The following is an 18,026-nucleotide window of genomic DNA, read 5'->3' as shown; positions in this document are numbered from 1 at the left end:
CCTTTGGGTCAATAGCACAATAACCATGTATGAACCTATAAGACAAGGTCCCTTAACTGGAATATTGTTTACATTGGTGATGAATGTGTTAGTGAGTAAAGTAGCTTAGAAAATGAAATATGGTAGATAAATGATGCAAAATGAGTGGTAATAACAGTTGTTTTGACACATGGAGATGACAGATGATATAGCTGTAGTTGCTAAGAATAAAATATAAATGAGGGAAGTTTTGGTTTGCCTAAATGGATGTTTAAAGGAAATGGGAATGAATGTGAATAAAGACAAAAGTAAGGATTTGGGTGATGTGGTGTAAACAGTGGGGAGGGTTGTATTTTTCAGTGAATGAAGTACATTTGCTAGCAATAAAATTTGGAAAAAATATGTAATTGTGATTCAATCCAAAAGGTTGGTTAAAGCCATGAAAGTGATTTGTCTTCTCTGGAGGATATGTAGATTAACATTCTGGAAAAAAATGTATCTGGTGAATTTGATATTAATAGGAAAAACAGTGCATATACGTCAAATGTTTATATGATCCCAGTAAAATATTAAAAGGAAATTGTACAATTGGTGTTTTGTTTCATATGGGATTCAAATTAAACCCAGTGAAAAGAGATGTGTTGCATATGAGTGAAGATGAAGAGGTGTGCAGGTTAGTAAAATCCAGGTGTGTGTTCTGCGTCATTAAATTTATATAGAATATTAAAGCAGGTAAAGGAAGAGAATGCTTATTTAACAGTGAGAATGTTTAAATACAAGTATAAAAACTTCTGTTAAATGATGGGAACAAGACAAAGAGACAAAAATGTAAATGGAGAAATTAAAATTATCGTGAAGAAATACTAACATAGAAAATAAAAAAAAATATATTGATATACAGAAACATAGAAGAACGTGATATACTAATATGATGAAACAATATTATTAAGTAAATCCATGGCAACTTTTACAAGAAGAACTGATTAAAGCCACTGAAGAAACTGAAAAGGGTAGGACTCATATAGAAGAGAACACCTCCACAGGATTCAAACACGGTGGCTCAAAACATCCGTTACAAAGGATCAGTTTCTCATAACAAACCAATAATGAATATGCGGGCTGATAAAAACAGTCCAAATTTAATAAAAAGTAAGACTCTCCTACTATCAGAACTACCATTACCAAATTCAAGCTTCAATAAAATATTACGTGCAAAAAGTCTAACATCCAAAATCGAATCAGTCAAGTCACTGGTTTTAGCAGGTATGAATGTCAGGCCTTTATTCAAGATTTCTGTCTCATACCTATTCAAGACCCTACTGGAGAGATTAATTACTAAGGAATCGGGAGGCGTTCCCACATTTTCTTCAAAGTGGGTCCTGTGTGTTCGCCTCCTGAACCCTTCCTCTTCACCCTCCCCCTGCTGTATGACCTCTGTCTCTGTGCTTGTTGAGAAGTGTCTATCGGGAAAGGGATCGAAACATTACGACATTCAGATGGTGCCCGGGTCGTCGAAATAGTAACATCATTATTACATTATTAACATTGCTAACATCTAATTAAACAACAAGAAATTATTATGTTGAAGTATCCATCTACAAGAACTGAAGTAGGCATGGACAAACTACTGGACAATGTTAAATTATATGAGAAGAGACTTTTTGAACAGAAGAAAAATAAAATTAATAGGGATGTTAAAGATTTTAAATTAGGCCATGTCTTCACTTGGCCTAGGGGCAATAGCAATGTTAATAATGATGTTACTATTTCTAGTCAACATCCAATGGGTAATGAAAATATTAATGATACTAGGTCTGCATTGTCAGTTAATACTAATAATATCCCAGTTTATACGAATGTATTTGACCCAGGCTGTGGGGATAGACGAACAGAGGGAACACATGATATCTCTGTCGTGAGTGATGATAGAGGTATTAGTGAAATTGGTGTTCTTTCTACTGACAATATGAGGGGTGTGTCTTCTAACAATGAACAGGTGGTGCGAAGGAAGACCGAGATAGGGTCTGTTTCGACGACTTGGGCACCATCTGAATGTCGTAATGTTTCGATCCCTTTCCCGATAGACACTTCTCAACAAGCACAGAGACAGAGGTCATACAGCAGGGGGAGGGTGAAGAGGAAGGGTTCAGGAGGCGAACACACAGGACCCACTTTGAAGAAAATGTGGGAATGCCTCCCGAATCCTTAGTAATTAATCTCTCCAGTAGGGTCTTGAATAGGTATGAGACAGAAGTCTTGAATAAAGGCCTGACATTCATACCTGCTAAAACCAGTGACTTGACTGATTCGATTTTGGATGTTAGACTTTTTGCACGTAATATTTTATTGAAGCTTGAATTTGGTAATGGTAGTTCTGATAGTAGGAGAGTCTTACTTTTTATTAAATTTGGACTGTTTTTATCAGCCCGCGTATTCATTATTGGTTTGTTATGAGAAACTGATCCTTTGTAACGGATGTTTTGAGCCACCGTGTTTGAATCCTGTGGAGGTGTTTTATTTTACGGATTCTTGATTTTGCATTTTGGACCACAGGACTCTTTAGCCCTTGGTGCTGTTTTTGCTTTTACGTTGTTCATATAGAAGAGAGTCATTGTTTCCCGTGGGAACTGATATTAAATAAGTTACCAGTAAAGGGGAATATACCACAAAAAAGGAAGTTGAAAGAGTGCCCATGGGTATCAGTAAACTCCATTTCGGCTTCATGCAAAGCCTACACAGAGTTTACATGTGTGTGTGTGCTGATGCATGGTGAGCAGCAGCACTCATTGCATATTCATGTCGTGCATCACATTTAAATGTAAATAAGTGAGGTTTCATGGCTGGCAACAGTGTTGCTGGACAAGAAACCATGTAGGCAAACACACATAGCAATCCTGATTAAATCAGGGCACTGAAGGTCCAGAAATAGGGACAGATTTGACATATTTGCTCTTTAGAAATCTGCTAGAATAACAAGGGGTTTGTGTTAAGATACATTTTCTGAAGAATTTGAAGTCTGATACTGAAATGTATGCAATTATTGAGTCACATCAGTTCTGAGATCATTTCAGTGATATGGCAGAAAATCACAAATTTGATAAGGAACACACCAAAAGATACATAAGGCAGAAATCTGGGCATTCTGTGAAAATCTGGACAGTTGAGAGATATGCTAGTTAAGGATATGTTCCAAACACAGTACAGGACAATGTATTCAGTGCAGCGTATTGTGAAATCCCATTCTGGGCATTCTGTACTGAAGTTCTGTAAATGATCTGTAACATGGACATGGACATGGGTACATGGACTGCTGTGTAAAATAAACACTCAGGGGAAGTGTGTGTATTGAACAGAGACACACAGAGGAATTGTAAGAATGATCACAGAGAAAGAAGACAGGTGAAATCTAATGTACAGCAGATGAGGGCATGTCAATGGAAGACAGTTGTAGCAGCAACAGCAATCATATAATAATATGGTACAGTTGGGACTGTACAGTGAAAGTGTGTATTATGTCAATGTCACACAAGGTGACATAATTAATGAACAATGAATTAGTGTTTTTTGCAAAAAGGCACGTAGTTTTTGAGGTGTTGAGGGACTTGGCAAGTTTAAGGAGTAGGTTTCCCTCCACGATTATTATGTGATCAGAAATTGTGCCATGTTTGGTTTGGAGGAACATGGGCAATTTTATGAGTATTGAACATGTTCAGCACTTTGTTAATCTTAGGCTTTTGAGGCATTTGAACCATTTGGGTATTCATACTCTTGAACGCAGGGATTTTGGTGATTTGATTTAGGAAGGATGGAATACACTTGAGTGAATAGGCTTAGACCTTTTCAGTGTGCACCTGTCATTGGTTTTGGAAAGTATAGTGGAAGTGTTGTAGTAATCTTCTAGGGGAAACAGCCTGTGTCTGTCTGGTGCGCAGAGAAGAGGAACTGGGTTGACCCTCTTCTGTCCCCCCATTGGTGTTTATGTTTTGGATCTTTCAAGGTGTTTGGTTAGTTACTGAAGTGAGCAGTGTGACATTGCTTGTGCTTATGGTGGGAAGTTTTGAGTAAGTGAGCAGTTTGAGTAACATTGCTTACATCATGATGTGATGTTGGTGAGTGGGAGATGCTGCCTACTGTATTTTTTATGTTTGAAGTTGTATATTATATTCAGTGATAAATTTGATTAATAAAGGTTGTCTTATGCCAAGATGGTGTGGTGTGGCTTATAGGAGGATCTGGACAAATGCAATTTGGACACAAACTAATTTGTCCAGAGATGCCTGGGGGTTGAGGGTGGGGGAGATATAGGTGGACACAGGAGTTTGAGTGTTGGGGGGTTGAAGGAGTTGTTGCAGTGTTACAGGCGAAGAAGGATTAAGGTTAAGGAGAAGGGCTGTTTGAGAAGAAGTGAGGTAATGGTATGGAAGGATTTTGCTCAGTATCTGGTTGGTGAGGGTATTGGATTTAGGTGTGATCTTGCTTGCCTGCCCTCCTTTTTTGGTCAGCTGGCATGTTGTAGAGTTTTCTATATGGATGCTGTTGGTAGTGTTTATATTTTTCACCTTACAAGGTGTTTGATTATTGAAGTGAGTGGTGTCATACTGCTTCTGCTTCTGGTGGGAAGTTTTGCATAAGCAAGCAGTTGAGATAACACTGCTTACATCATGGTGGGATGGAGGTGAGTGGGTGATGCTGCTTATCGTGTTTTCCTATATTTTAAGTTATGGACTATATTCTGTGATCAATACATTTAATAAATGTCATCTTATGCCAAGATGGTGTGGTGTGCTTTCTTGGGGGATCCGGACAAATAAATACACTTATATGGCCAGTTCTTTTTAGTCTTGAAATACTCATGGAACTCTTGGAGTTAGCACAGAGAATTTAGACCATGAGATGGTATTCACCTACTTTTCCTGGCACAGGGTTTGACTCCCAAAGCCTTGATTTGCTGACCTTGAGCAAGTCACTTAGCCAGGCAGTATTTTAAGACAATTAGGAATTTGGGTTAAGCCCCTTAATGTTCTCCTGGGCTGCACTCCTAGCAAATATCTATGAATCTATGACATTGTCTTCAGTATGAACCAAATCAGACTGCTGTTTTTAGTAAGATAAATTATGCTTACTATCTTAAGTGTACAACTCCTTACCAGGTAGATAAAGCTGCAACTTGGAATTTCTTACTTTTTCTCAAAGATCTGAAGCAATTTTGTGAAGAGTAAACTTCTTTGCTGATCATTTTCAACTTAGTTACCTTGAATATGTAAAGATTCTGGGAGAGTATGCAATAAAGCGGCGATCAGAACAAGTGACTCAGCAGCTTTTGACAAAAGGAAACGTTAGACAGATCATCATTCACACTGAAAGAATGATAGTTTCTCTATTTCTGCTTCTGCATGTGTTATGGCTTATCGACACAATTTTCACTGTCATTTCAGCACATTTTTCAAAGTGTGTATTTTTATTTTGTATTTAGCACCATTACTTGGCTTGCACTAACATTTTGTGGCTTACATTTCTGTTTCTCAGTTTGCAAAAGTGACATTTTTTGTGTTTTTAGTAAAATGTCTTTAATTTATTTTATATGCTCATTCTGTACGGCATGCTTGTAAAGAAATTCTTCCTGATAGTCTAGTGGAATTTCACAGATTTGTTAACATTGTTCCAGTTTTTAATCCAATGGTTTGTTGTTGTTTATGTTTTCAAATCAGGATTCTCTAATGCTGAAATTGAAGTAAGTAATGGTGACTGGAAGACAGAAAACTGGCCAAAACTAAAAGTCAGAGCTGTGGTGATTGCTATGATACTGTCTGACACTAGCATGGCATGGGATGAAGTTTGTAGGCAATAAACAGCCTGATGAGAAGAGATAAGGCATCCAGGAAATAGGCAAACATCTTCACTCTAAAGAAGTAGCAGCAGCTGCCTAAGTAAAACGATATCACATATAACATCCCACATGCCCTTTGGCCGTATGGGATACTTAAATATACACTGCATTATGCCTTGCAAATAAAAATAAATGCATTTAGCAGCTCTATCATTAAAGTGCTGTGAAATCAAGAACTATCCATCCATCTCAGAAGCTTCAGTAATCATCAAATGTGCAGTAGTATGTTCTATCACATCTAGATAAATGAATACCTTTGAATTATCCTGCAGTCTTACTTAACCAGTTAAAGCTTTATCTTATTTAAATGGCTATCTGTTTATGCATAATCTTGAGATGTATGTATGTCATTACGGATTACTGAAAATTGGTCTGAAAATGAGTTCAGAATGTTTTTAGTCTTTGCATATATTAATTTTTTTTAAATGCCTGCCTGACTTAATAATAGATAAACAAGGAGATGGTAGTAGCCCATATTCAGACTATGTAGTGCTCAGTTTAGTATATAAATGCTATTTTAAAGTAGTGACTTTTCTGTTTACCTCTAAAACAAGACTGCAAAACTTTATCCATCTCTCCCCTCCATCTGTCCCTCAAGATATACCTGAAAATGGATCACCTCCAGCTATCGCATAAGACCTATACCTGAAAATAGGTTCCCTCCAGCTATCGCATAAGACCAAGTCCTAAAAGTGCGTTAAATGCTAAAAATACTGCATTGATGAGTCCTGACAATATCCCTAGATGCCTTTTAAATAGCATGAAGCATGATTTAGACACACCTCTAACAACACTGTTCAGTCTCAGCCTCCATACAAGTTTTTGTACCAAGGAAATGGAGAACAACTACAGTCATTCCCCTGCATAAGGGATGACCTCCCGAAGACAGAGGCAATTACAACTCTATAAGTCTGACCAACCTCATATGCAAAACCATGGAAAGACTTATCATGGAATTAATCCATCAGGACATATGGAACCTCCAAATACTAGACCCATATCAGTTTAAATTCATCAATGGAACATTCTGCTTACTGAATCTGGTGGATTTTTTTTTGAAAAGGTCTCAAAAGCAATGGACAAAGGCAAAATGGTACAAACTGCATACCTCGACCGCCAAAGCTTTTGACACACTTCCCCATTTATGCATAGTAGAAATAATAAATAAACTGGAAATAAACTCCCAACTAGCTCAAAACTAGAATGCAGATAATCAAAATTGAAGAAGTAACCTCCACAAAGAGACCAATCTCCAGTGGAGTCAGTCAGGATTCTGTGCTAGAACCTCTCCTATTTGGCATCTATTTTTCTGAAGTAAAAGCCAATAACAAAAGCTCTGGCTGACTAAGTTTGCAGATGACTGCAAGCTAGAAGATGTCTTTACATCACTAAATGATTTAGCCATCCTGCAAGAAGGTTTGTCTCAAATAAATAACTGGTGTCAAAATCATTGTCTAAAACTAAATGCCAAAAAATGAATTATTGTATCCTTTGGAAAGTCACCTACCCCGGGGAACTACCACATTGACAATATGCTCCTAAGAGTTGACCTAGTTGTTCTGTATTTGGGAATGTATGAAGACAGTGACCTAACTTTTGACCAACATGTGTCTATTGTTGTAAGGCCTTCTATATTGCACAGCTTTAAAAAAAAGGATTGCATCTAGATCTAAGGATGCCATTGCCCCCTTTACTAAACCCTCATTAGGCCAGTCATTGAATATAATGCCACCTTTGGCATTTATTTGTCCAGACACATACAACTGGAATACCCACAGAGATACCTTATTAAAATGATACAAGGCTCAAACAACATGCCCTACATGGACAGACTCAAAGCTCTGTCACTATATTCACTATTCTACAGACTGCTAAGAGGTGCCTGTGTCTGGCATACAAAGCACCCTCTAACCTATTACTGATGGATTTACTGCACATCAGCAAGTCAAATGGCATTCAAAATACACGGACTAGGGATCTAAACCTCTTCTGCAACATCAATAGAATGGTTTGGAGGGCAGATATATTTCAAATAGGATACCATTGCTATGTAACAGACTCCCCAGCCACATAAAGTTCAAACCTGTCCATTTTCAAGTGCAACTTAGAGCTATAGATGAGAATCAGAGAATTTACCCCATGAATGCACCATGTAATACTAATGGACTGATACTGCTCGTAAAAATACTTTATCCCATGCATGAGTCCCCTTAAATTAGGCATCCCAGGCATCCCAGGATGCATTCTAAATAGCATGAAACATAACCTATCAAGGCCTCTAGAATTACTATTTAACTGTATCCTCTAAACAGTTTTGTGCCTCATCAATGGAGAAAGGCAACAGTTACTCTCAGCACAAAGGTGGCCCATCTACAGACCCTGGAAACTAGATACCCATAAGTCTCACCAGTCTTATATGTAAGCCATGGAAAGAATTGTCATGGAGATAATCAATCGAGATATAGTAATCCTCCAGACACTGGACCCAACCCAGTTTGGTTTCATTAAGGGCAGATCATACCTTACTCAACCTGGTGGACTTCTTTGAGAAGGTCAGCAAAGCTAAGGATGAGGACAAAATTGTTCACACTGCCTACCTTGACCTGGCCAAGGCATTTGACACAATACTTCACTCAGGCATTGTTGACAAACTCAAGAGGTTAGGTAGAAACCTGTATGTCACCCGTTGGATTTCCAACTGGCTCAAAGACAGGACCCCGGAAGTTAGAACTGGAGAGTCCACTTCTACAAAGAGGCCAGTCACAACAGGAGTCCTTCAGGGATCAGTCCTCAGACCTCTCCTTTTTGGCATTTGCTTTTCAAAAGTCAAGGCTAATGTCAGTGGTCTCTGGATAACTAAATTTGCAGATGATTGCAAATTAGGAGCTGTCATTGAATCTCACTCTGTCACAAATGTTCTCCAGGAAGAGCTGACACAGACAAACAACTGGTGTCAGAGCCATGGATTAAAACAAAATGCCAAGAAATGCATAACAGTGTCCTTTGGGAAGTCATCCCTGGTAACCATCATACTGACAACATATCCCTTAGAGTTGACCCAGGAGTCAAGGACTAAAGGACAGACATAGATAGGAATCTAACCTTTGACCATCATGTGTCTACAGTGGTGAGGAAATCACTCTATATTGCACAACTTATAAACAAAGGTATGGCATCTAAGTCCAAGGAAGTCATTGTTCCACTGTATTTGGCATTCATCAGACCTGTCATTGAGTACAGTGTCCCCTTTGTTATGTGCCTAACCTGGCATATCCAACAATTGGAACATCCACAGAAGTTTCTCACTAAAAGAATATATTGTGTAAGTAAAATGTCCTACCTCAAGGCCATATCACTGTATTCTGTATCCTACAGGCTTTTGAGGGAAGATCTATGCCTGCCTCACAGGGCATTGTCAAACCCCACTTTGATGGACCTCCTGCATATCCACAAAACAAACAGCACCAGAATTTCCCATTCTAAAGACTTAAACCTTGCCCGTAATATAAATAGGTCCTGCTGGAGAGATATGTATATATCATAGAGACTACCACGTCTATGGAACAGGTTCCCCATCCATGTGCAGCAGAGTTCCTCCCTAACCCAATTCAAGTGCAACTTGGACAATTGGATTGGAAACCGAAAAGTCATCCCTGGTTTGCCACCTGTTTCTCTAATGGACACAGGTAACCTCTAAATGGTTCATCTCCCAAACCCCTGCTTACACTTATCAAGGGTATCAGAACTTGTCAGAGATTTGAGATGCATGGCTAGGCTTAAAAAAGCCTGTGTGGTCATTAGCCTCGTAAACACCTATGGACCTATAGTATAATATTAGTTGTTCTCATTCGAGGTAATATGTAAGTATCAACCATTGGGTTGGGTAAGACCAATCTATAACCCAATGGGATAGATTATTTCAAGCACAAAAAAGGGAAATTGGCTAGGCTTAAAATGGCCCACAAGGGCAGCTAATCTAGGTCTTACCTATGAACCTATGAAAAATCAGAAAACTTCATTATAACTGTTTGTGCAGCAAACATATTTGAGTCAAACACAGCAGCATATTAACAGTATATGTCCTATTTATTTTTGTCCTAACAGTATGAAACTTGGGTAGGAGAACTTGTGCATGTGGGCCAATCTGTGCATCTATGATACACATCAGATCCTGCCTGGGTTGTATTACTGTCATGTGAAGGTTTCCTGTTCATCATGATAAATAGTTTCTGACCAGCTTGGTGAAATATGGTGTAATGAGAATGCAGTGCATTCTTACGGGCCACAGAACACAGACAGATACAGACTATTGGATGATATCTGAAGTTTGGACATCATGGCAGCCTCAAAAATGTGAAAGAGTTTTATAAGAACTTCACTGAGAGGCATGGGTGTTTGAAATCTAAGCAGTGAACAGTGATGGGAATCTAAGCATTGTAGGATGATTGTGTGGAAATCTAAGAACTGGGAGGTAGAAATCTAAGCATCTAGAGAATTCAACCATTAGTAAATGGTGTTTAAATATAAATGGAGGCATGATGTAACCATGAAAGCACACAACAAACATAGAGAGATACCACTTACGTGTGTGTGTGTGTGTGTGTGTGTGTGTGTGTGTGTGTGTTTGTGTGTGTGTGTGTCTGGGTGCCTGTGTGTGTGTGACCACACATTTGCATGTCTGTTTATATGTGCATGCATGTATGTGCATGTAAGTACATATGTTTAACAGATGAAGTAAATCAGACCTGGATGCGGAAAAGTAACTTTAAAAGCACAAGGTGCAGTAGTCTATAGATACTAAATTTCAGTTAGTATTGTGGCCACATTTTCAAACATTATAGTGGTTAGATGCATGTGCTGCATCAACTGTGCACTGCCAGAAAAGATAACAGTCTTGCTATGAACTTTGCCTGCAAGTAGCACTTTGTATACTTTTACAAGTTGGAAACAAAGATGTGTGGAATATAGTTAGGCTAACCTAAGCACTATGCTAATCTGGATAAAAATTGGAATGTAATTGAGGAATACATTTTGTGCCACAATGTGTGTACAGAGTAATGCGCCATGTACCCACCTCAGGATACATTGCAAGGACTACACTGAAGTACATGAGTGGTGTGGATGGAGTGACGATAAAATCAGCAAGCCAAGGAGAGTAGTATTGCTTGAATTGAATTCATCCTGAAGTCTTGATGAGTACTTTCACAAGGTGGTCCCTGCTTATACAAAATCTCTCCAAGATAACACTGATATATAGACTGTATATCATATGGCATATATCATGGACAGAAATAGGATAAAAATAAAGAGGACAGCTAGGTTCACAAGTCCCAGGATAAAAAAGTTCCCAATCTTGGTAGCCAGACTGGTGTCATGAATGGAAAAAATACTATAGAGTACTCAAGAGACAGAAACATTCCTAAAATGGGGTTAGGCCAGGCTCAGGAGGAGGATGCCCCCCTCTCCCCATTGCAGCAGGAAATAGTAATCCACAAAAAATAGAAAAGCTGACAGGACAAAAATGAGGCATAAAGATGATAGATGGACTATTGAAGATAAGAAAGAAATTATGTATTATTACTGTTAATGTAGGAATCTCAGAATCTCTGGATAGACGATATTCAAAAAGATTAAGAGAAATTAGCGGAAAGAAAAATAGTTGCACACAAAAAAAAAACGTCAAAAGCTTCAAATGCAAATTTGTGTTCATTAATATAACAGATTCATTAAAAAGCATTATATAGACCAAGAAACCTTGGGCCTTTTGGAAAATGAAGCAACTGAGGAATTGCAAAAGTATAAATAACAAAACCAAGAGATTTTTGAAAGGTATGTAAAAGAAACATGGATGTGGGCAAGAAAGAAAAATATTATTGCAAAGAAGAAAGCCAAACTAATCAATATAAAAAAGCAGCTCCAAAGATATTTGAAGAGAAATACAGGCAAAGGCGCTGAGATATGGAAATTTTAACAATACAAAAAATAAGATCACAAAGGAGTACATAGACAATTAGATTAGTAATGCAGAAGTTAAATCAATAGAAGTTGAAGTTATCAATACCCGAAAAGTAAAGGATTTAGTATAGAAAGTCTAACACAGGTTATGTCACAGCATGATGGAGAAATGAGTCCCCAAAATTAGGAGAAACAGGTGGAGTGAGAGACATCTGAAGAAGAAATATGGACAAGGGAAAGAAGGGTGGGAGGTTGGAAAAAGGGTGGGAGGCTGGCATAATGGTTAAGGTGTTTATCTTACAGACACAAGGTGCAGGGTTTGATTCTCATGTGGGCTAATTGTCTAGGCTTAAAATGGTCCACAAGGCCAGTTAGCCTAGTACTAATCGATGAACCTAATCTATAAAAAGCGATTTATTATTCTGTGATATTTCTGCAAATGAGAAAGCCAAACTAATCACCACAAAAAAGCAGCAACAAAATATTTGAAGAGAAATACAGATAAAGGCATCCAAATATGGAATTTTTTTTCAATACAAAAAGATAAGAAAACAAAGGGAGAAAGTAGTAAATAGGATGAGCAATAGAACATTTTAAGAAATAGAGACTGAATTTATGAATTATCTGTCGTGAAGGATTTAGTGTAGAAAATCCAACTCTGGTAACATCCAAGCATGATGAAATATTGAGTCCCCAAATTAAGGAAAACAGGTGGAACGGGAAGCATCTGATCAGTTGCCACATGAAGATACTCTGCAGCCTTCAGTAGGAAACCAGTACAAACATTTAGCTGGGGATGTACAGCAAGAGAAGAAACAGGAATTTGTGGCATTGGCAAATCTGATGCAGTCAATGTTGTGGGGTGATAAGTCAGTGGGCTTACAAGTAAAAGAGCAACAGATGATGCAGTATGTAGCTGAAGAGAATATTTTGCAGGAAGATTATTTATTTATTTATGTATTTATTTGCATTTGTTTACCAGTATGGCCCAGCTGGGCCAGAAGTGCCCATTTTCAGTGGAGTACCAGGGAGAAAAGCTTCAAATATAAGACATTTCACATACAGTACTGAATTTGCATTAATAAAGACATTTAGTACATATTATTGGCAGCTTATACAACTGGTGAAAAAAACAGTACATAAGTAATCATTCTCAAATCAAAGATATTATACAAGCAATACAGAGTATATACATGAGAACATTCTGTATGATTGGTTTTTAGCTAGCAAAATTTATATAGGACACTTAATGCAGTGGGTGCAAAGCAGATATAGGAATTAATTAGAGACTAGGTACTTAAACTTTTCACACGTTTAGGAGATGTAATAGCTGAGTGATAGACTATATGATTCTTCTTGCAGGAAGTCGGTGGATATTGTTGCAATGGAAGATGTTCTGGAACTTTTTATATAATACCCACAGGACACATAAAACAAAAAATGTGACCTCAGCTTAGAAGAAAATGATGTAAGGGAAAAGTTCCTTGATTTGGTAGAGATGGATAAACATATTATGATCGATGAAAGAGGTAGCTCATAGAAAGTCAATTAAGACCCAAAATGTTAGAAGACTGAAAAAACAAATGAACATACTAATGAAGACTATTAACATAAATTCATGCGTCATAAGAGAAGTAAATAGGATATATTACTGTGCAGCTAAATAAATAACAGATAAAGTCTTACCACAACAATGCAGGGCAATAAGTGAAAGAAGGGGAAGAAATCAAATGCCATAATGGAAGTATTGAACAGAAACAACTAAAAGGCAATTAAGACAAGAAGTGTCACTGTTAGAAGGATATAGAAGAGGGAACAGATCAACAAAATACTTAGAAAGATAGATGGGACAAAAGGCACGTGCAATATTAGAACAGACCAAGATCTATCATACACTATTGCAAATAATAAACTAAATATATCAGCTCAGGCAGAAAAGCATAGAAGATATGCAAATAAACATGAAGAGAAAGTACAAAATAAGCACTTCATTGATAACCTAAAAAAAGTTTAAAGACAATTGGAGAACAAAGCAAAAGGAATAGAATTACCACCAAAAAGAAGAAGAAAAAAAAAAAAAAAAGAAGTAGACACACTTTAAAGAAGTATCTATGAAGATCCTTTGAAATGTAATAAAAATGCTGAATGGATAGAAGAAGTAAAAGAAACAGTTAAGAAATTTAAATGTACAGATGAAGAAATGGGATGAAGTAATGGACAGGAGAATTTTTTTTTTATTTATTAAACATTTGTTTGTCCGCGGTAGTGGTGCTGCGGTAGCGTTGTCGCCTCATAGCAAGACGTTGTCGTGTTCAACTCTCAGCTAGAGCGTCTTCTGTGTGGAGGCAAGCGTGAATGGGTGTCCCTTCATTGAAGGCTGTGCATCAGGGCTGGTAACTCAGCATGTAAAAATCCACTACCAAACATTAGCGGACCGGAGTTCCGCTGTGGTGACTCCTAACCGGGATAAATCGAAAGACACAACAACAACATTTATTAAACATTTGTTTACTGGAAAAGTCTGACTTGGAATGAAACCAATTTTCAGTGGAGGCCCGGGGAGAAACACTCTAAATGTATGTCTTTGTAACATGGGAGGAAACCGGAGCACCCAGAGGAAATCCACACGAATGCAGGGTGGACATACAGACTCCACACAGACAGCACTCCAGCTGACAATCAAACCAGAGAACCTCTTGCTGTGAGGTGACAATGCCACAACTGCACCATAGCACCGTCCAAGTTGAAAAAATTAAAACAAATTTTAGAAAAGTTCCTAAATGGAAAACTCAGGACCAGATGCATTACCTAGCTTTTGGCTAAAGTATTAACATCTTTATACAGAGATTTAACCTTGAATAAGAATTGCTTGTATGCACACCCCAAACAGACATCAACCTGGCTAACAACAGGAAAAGTGATACTTCTCCTTAAGAGTGAACCTGCAAGTTGTCCTAAAACTGTAAACCAATAACTTGCCTTCCAATGACGTGTAAACTATATACTGGAATTGATGCTGATAGACTTTATAAGAAAACTTACATCAGTAGAGCAAAAGAGAGACAAAAGAAAGTCATATGGAACAAAGGATCATTTATTTTTAAATAAAGTCATAATGGAGAATTGTAAAAAGGGTACGAATCTGAGTATGGCATAGAGACATTATAAAAAAATATTGACAACTTCCCACATACTTGGATAAAAGAGTGCTTAAGATGTACAAAATACACCTTTACATTGATCAGTTACATTACAGTGACCATGAAACAGTGTCAAACCATCTTGCAGCTAATCTATGATAGCCATACCTCTCAACTGCCCAGATTTTCACAGAATGTCTAGCTTTTGCCTCACATTTTTGACCTCTTCTTTATAAAATTTGTGATTTTCCAGCAAATAATGAGGACTGAGGTCACTAAATAATGATAGATATTTGAATTTTAGACTTCATGTCCTTCAAAAAATGCATGCTGATGCAAAACCTGCTATTCTAGCAAATTTTTAAGTGCATAAGAGCAGTAGTTAAAATCTGTCCCTAATTATTGGCCTTTTGCCCCTATTAAATTTGGCTTTGTCCAGATTTGTTAAGTTAAGAGGCTGAGAGGCTATGTAAATATCAAATTATTATCCCAGGGATACAGATTCAAAGAGGAACATTCTAGGGTGACTGTTTGTCACCGCTGCTCTTTTGTCTTGCTCTTAAACCATTAAGCTGTCTACTTAACATATTAGGTCATGGTTACAATTTGGCTTACAGAAATCAACGGTGTAAAGACTTCCCATCTTGTTTTTGTGGATGATTTAAATCTATATAGTTCATCAGATGAGGAGCTGAAAGCACAACTGGAAGTAGTCAAAACTTTCTCGGATGATACAAGAATGTCATTTGGCCTTGATAAATGTGCAAAAATAACATTTAAAGCAGGAGAGCTGCAGCACCAAGAAAATATCAGTTTGGGACAGGAATGTGATATAAAGGAACTTGAGAAGGAGGGAGTAAATAAATATTTAGGAATTGATGAAAGATCAACAATAAAACATGAACAAATGTAAATAAAACTCAGAAAGGAATATTTTTAAAAGCTAAAATTAATACTGAAAACAGCTTTGACTTCTACCAACAAATTCCAAGATATAAACCTATTCTAACATGCAGTTTTGGAGTGATTGACTGGCCCCAACGGGTATTGAATCAGTCGGACAGGAAAACAAGACAAATGCTTCATGCTTATCAAACAATATATAAAAATTAGTGTGCATATCTAGATTATATATTCCTCTTTCTAAAGGAGGTATGGGCCTCCTAGAAATGATTAAATGTATAGAACTGCAGTCATGGGACTGCATATATATCTGCTGACCTCATCAGATCCAAACATAGTGAAAGTTTTGAAACACGAAGAGACCAAGTCTAAGATGACATCCTTGCTTATTTAGCAGAAGCATATTGGTGTCAAGCAAGAATGGAAATCAATCCAGAAGTAGGCAAAAATTAGACATCAACTGAATGTGCCAAAAAAACAAAAGAAAGAATATAAGGAGAAGGATCAGATAAGAAGGCAAGAAATGTAGGAAAGGCATAAATATAGTTACAAGTACATAAAACTTCTGGAATAACCTCAGGTTGATCAGGATCTGATGCAAGAATGGTTAAGGAGAGGTGAATTTAGACCAAAAGATGAAAGGTTAATATTGGCGGCCCAGTATAGTCCATTGAACATGTGGAAGAACCAGACAAATGCAGATTCTGTAAAACAAAACTGGAAACAGGTGCACATCTTGTTTCTGGGTATGATATACTAATGGCAGAGGGCCTGTATAGTGAAAGGCATAATAAAGTGGCAAGACTGTTGCACTGGGGCTTGTGTAACCATTATAATATTGAAGTAGCTGAAAAGCATTGGAAACATGAGCCACAAAGCATTACATAGAATGATGAAGATTATATCACATGTGATTACCCATGACCAACAGTTAAAAAAATATATGTGAAAACCCAGATATAGTAGTCCATGAAAATAAGACAAAACTAGCATTGATTACTGAAATTGCTGCACCCAGCGATTACATTTTCTTACATACAGAAAGACACAAAGTCATAAAATGCCAAGATATGCAAGCAGAAACAAAAGCAATGTGGAAGAAGGCTTCCCAGACAGTTTCAATAGTAGAAGGTACAATGGGTGTCATAAAAAAGAATTTACAATCACATTTAGATATGCTACCGCTACATATAACTCCCCATGAATTGCAGGAGTCAGTTCTGAGCACATTGTGGGTACTATGAAGAGAACCTTTGGCGAACATCAAAGACTGAAACAATGCTAATTTCATGAACTTCAGTCATACTTTGATTTAGGAATGGGGTCCATCTCCATTTGGTTCCTGTTTTTACTACTTTTGTTTCTACGGATACAACTTGTGAGTTAGTGGTGGTATTGCTTTTAGTACCTTTATTTTTAAATTAATTTTTTTTTTTGTTTGTTCTCTCTACTGTAACTGTTGATGTGCTGCATACCACTGTAAAAACATGTATTTTGTAATTTGTGTGTATACTGATCATGTCTAAATAACTAAATGTATCTGTCATTTTTCTATGAGGAGCTTTTCTCCCTGGGCTTCTGCTGAAAAAGGGCCTTTTCGGCTCAGTCAGACACCTCTGGTTAACAAATGTAAAATAAAATGTAAAATAAAATAAAATAAATAAAAATGGTATCAAAAATCCAAAAGACTTGGAGAAATTAAAACATGACAAAACACATGTAATTGTGTTTAAGGTGCAGAACATGGCAAATACTGGTATTGCTGGTACACATATATACATGGGAGAGCTGAAAAGGTCAAAATGTAATTTGTTCATCATCTGTTCAGTTGAAAAATTTTGGTCAACTAAACAGAATGTTGACAGGTGTGTGAAATTGCACAATTCTCTGGATTGGGAAATATGCCCTTTCCTCAATACTGTGCAATGCCAGAGTTAGTAATATGCCCTTTACCAAATATTTTGCAATCACAAAGTTAGTATATATAATAAGCAGGGGGTGTGGGGGGCAGCCCACCACATGAGGGGTGAAGGTGCAGGGGGACTTCCCCCATTGTAAATAACAGCTTTATTTATTTATTTATTTTAATTTTTAACATTGCATGAAGTAAAGTCAGTGTTTGGTGCATGCATACTTCATTGTCGACATATGCATTATTGACA

This window comes from Protopterus annectens, chromosome 1.part2 (genome assembly GCF_019279795.1).
Source record: "Protopterus annectens isolate FY-2018-M chromosome 1.part2, PAN1.0, whole genome shotgun sequence".
NCBI lineage: Eukaryota > Metazoa > Chordata > Ceratodontiformes > Protopteridae > Protopterus > Protopterus annectens.
Note: the sequence above shows the minus strand (reverse complement) of the source record.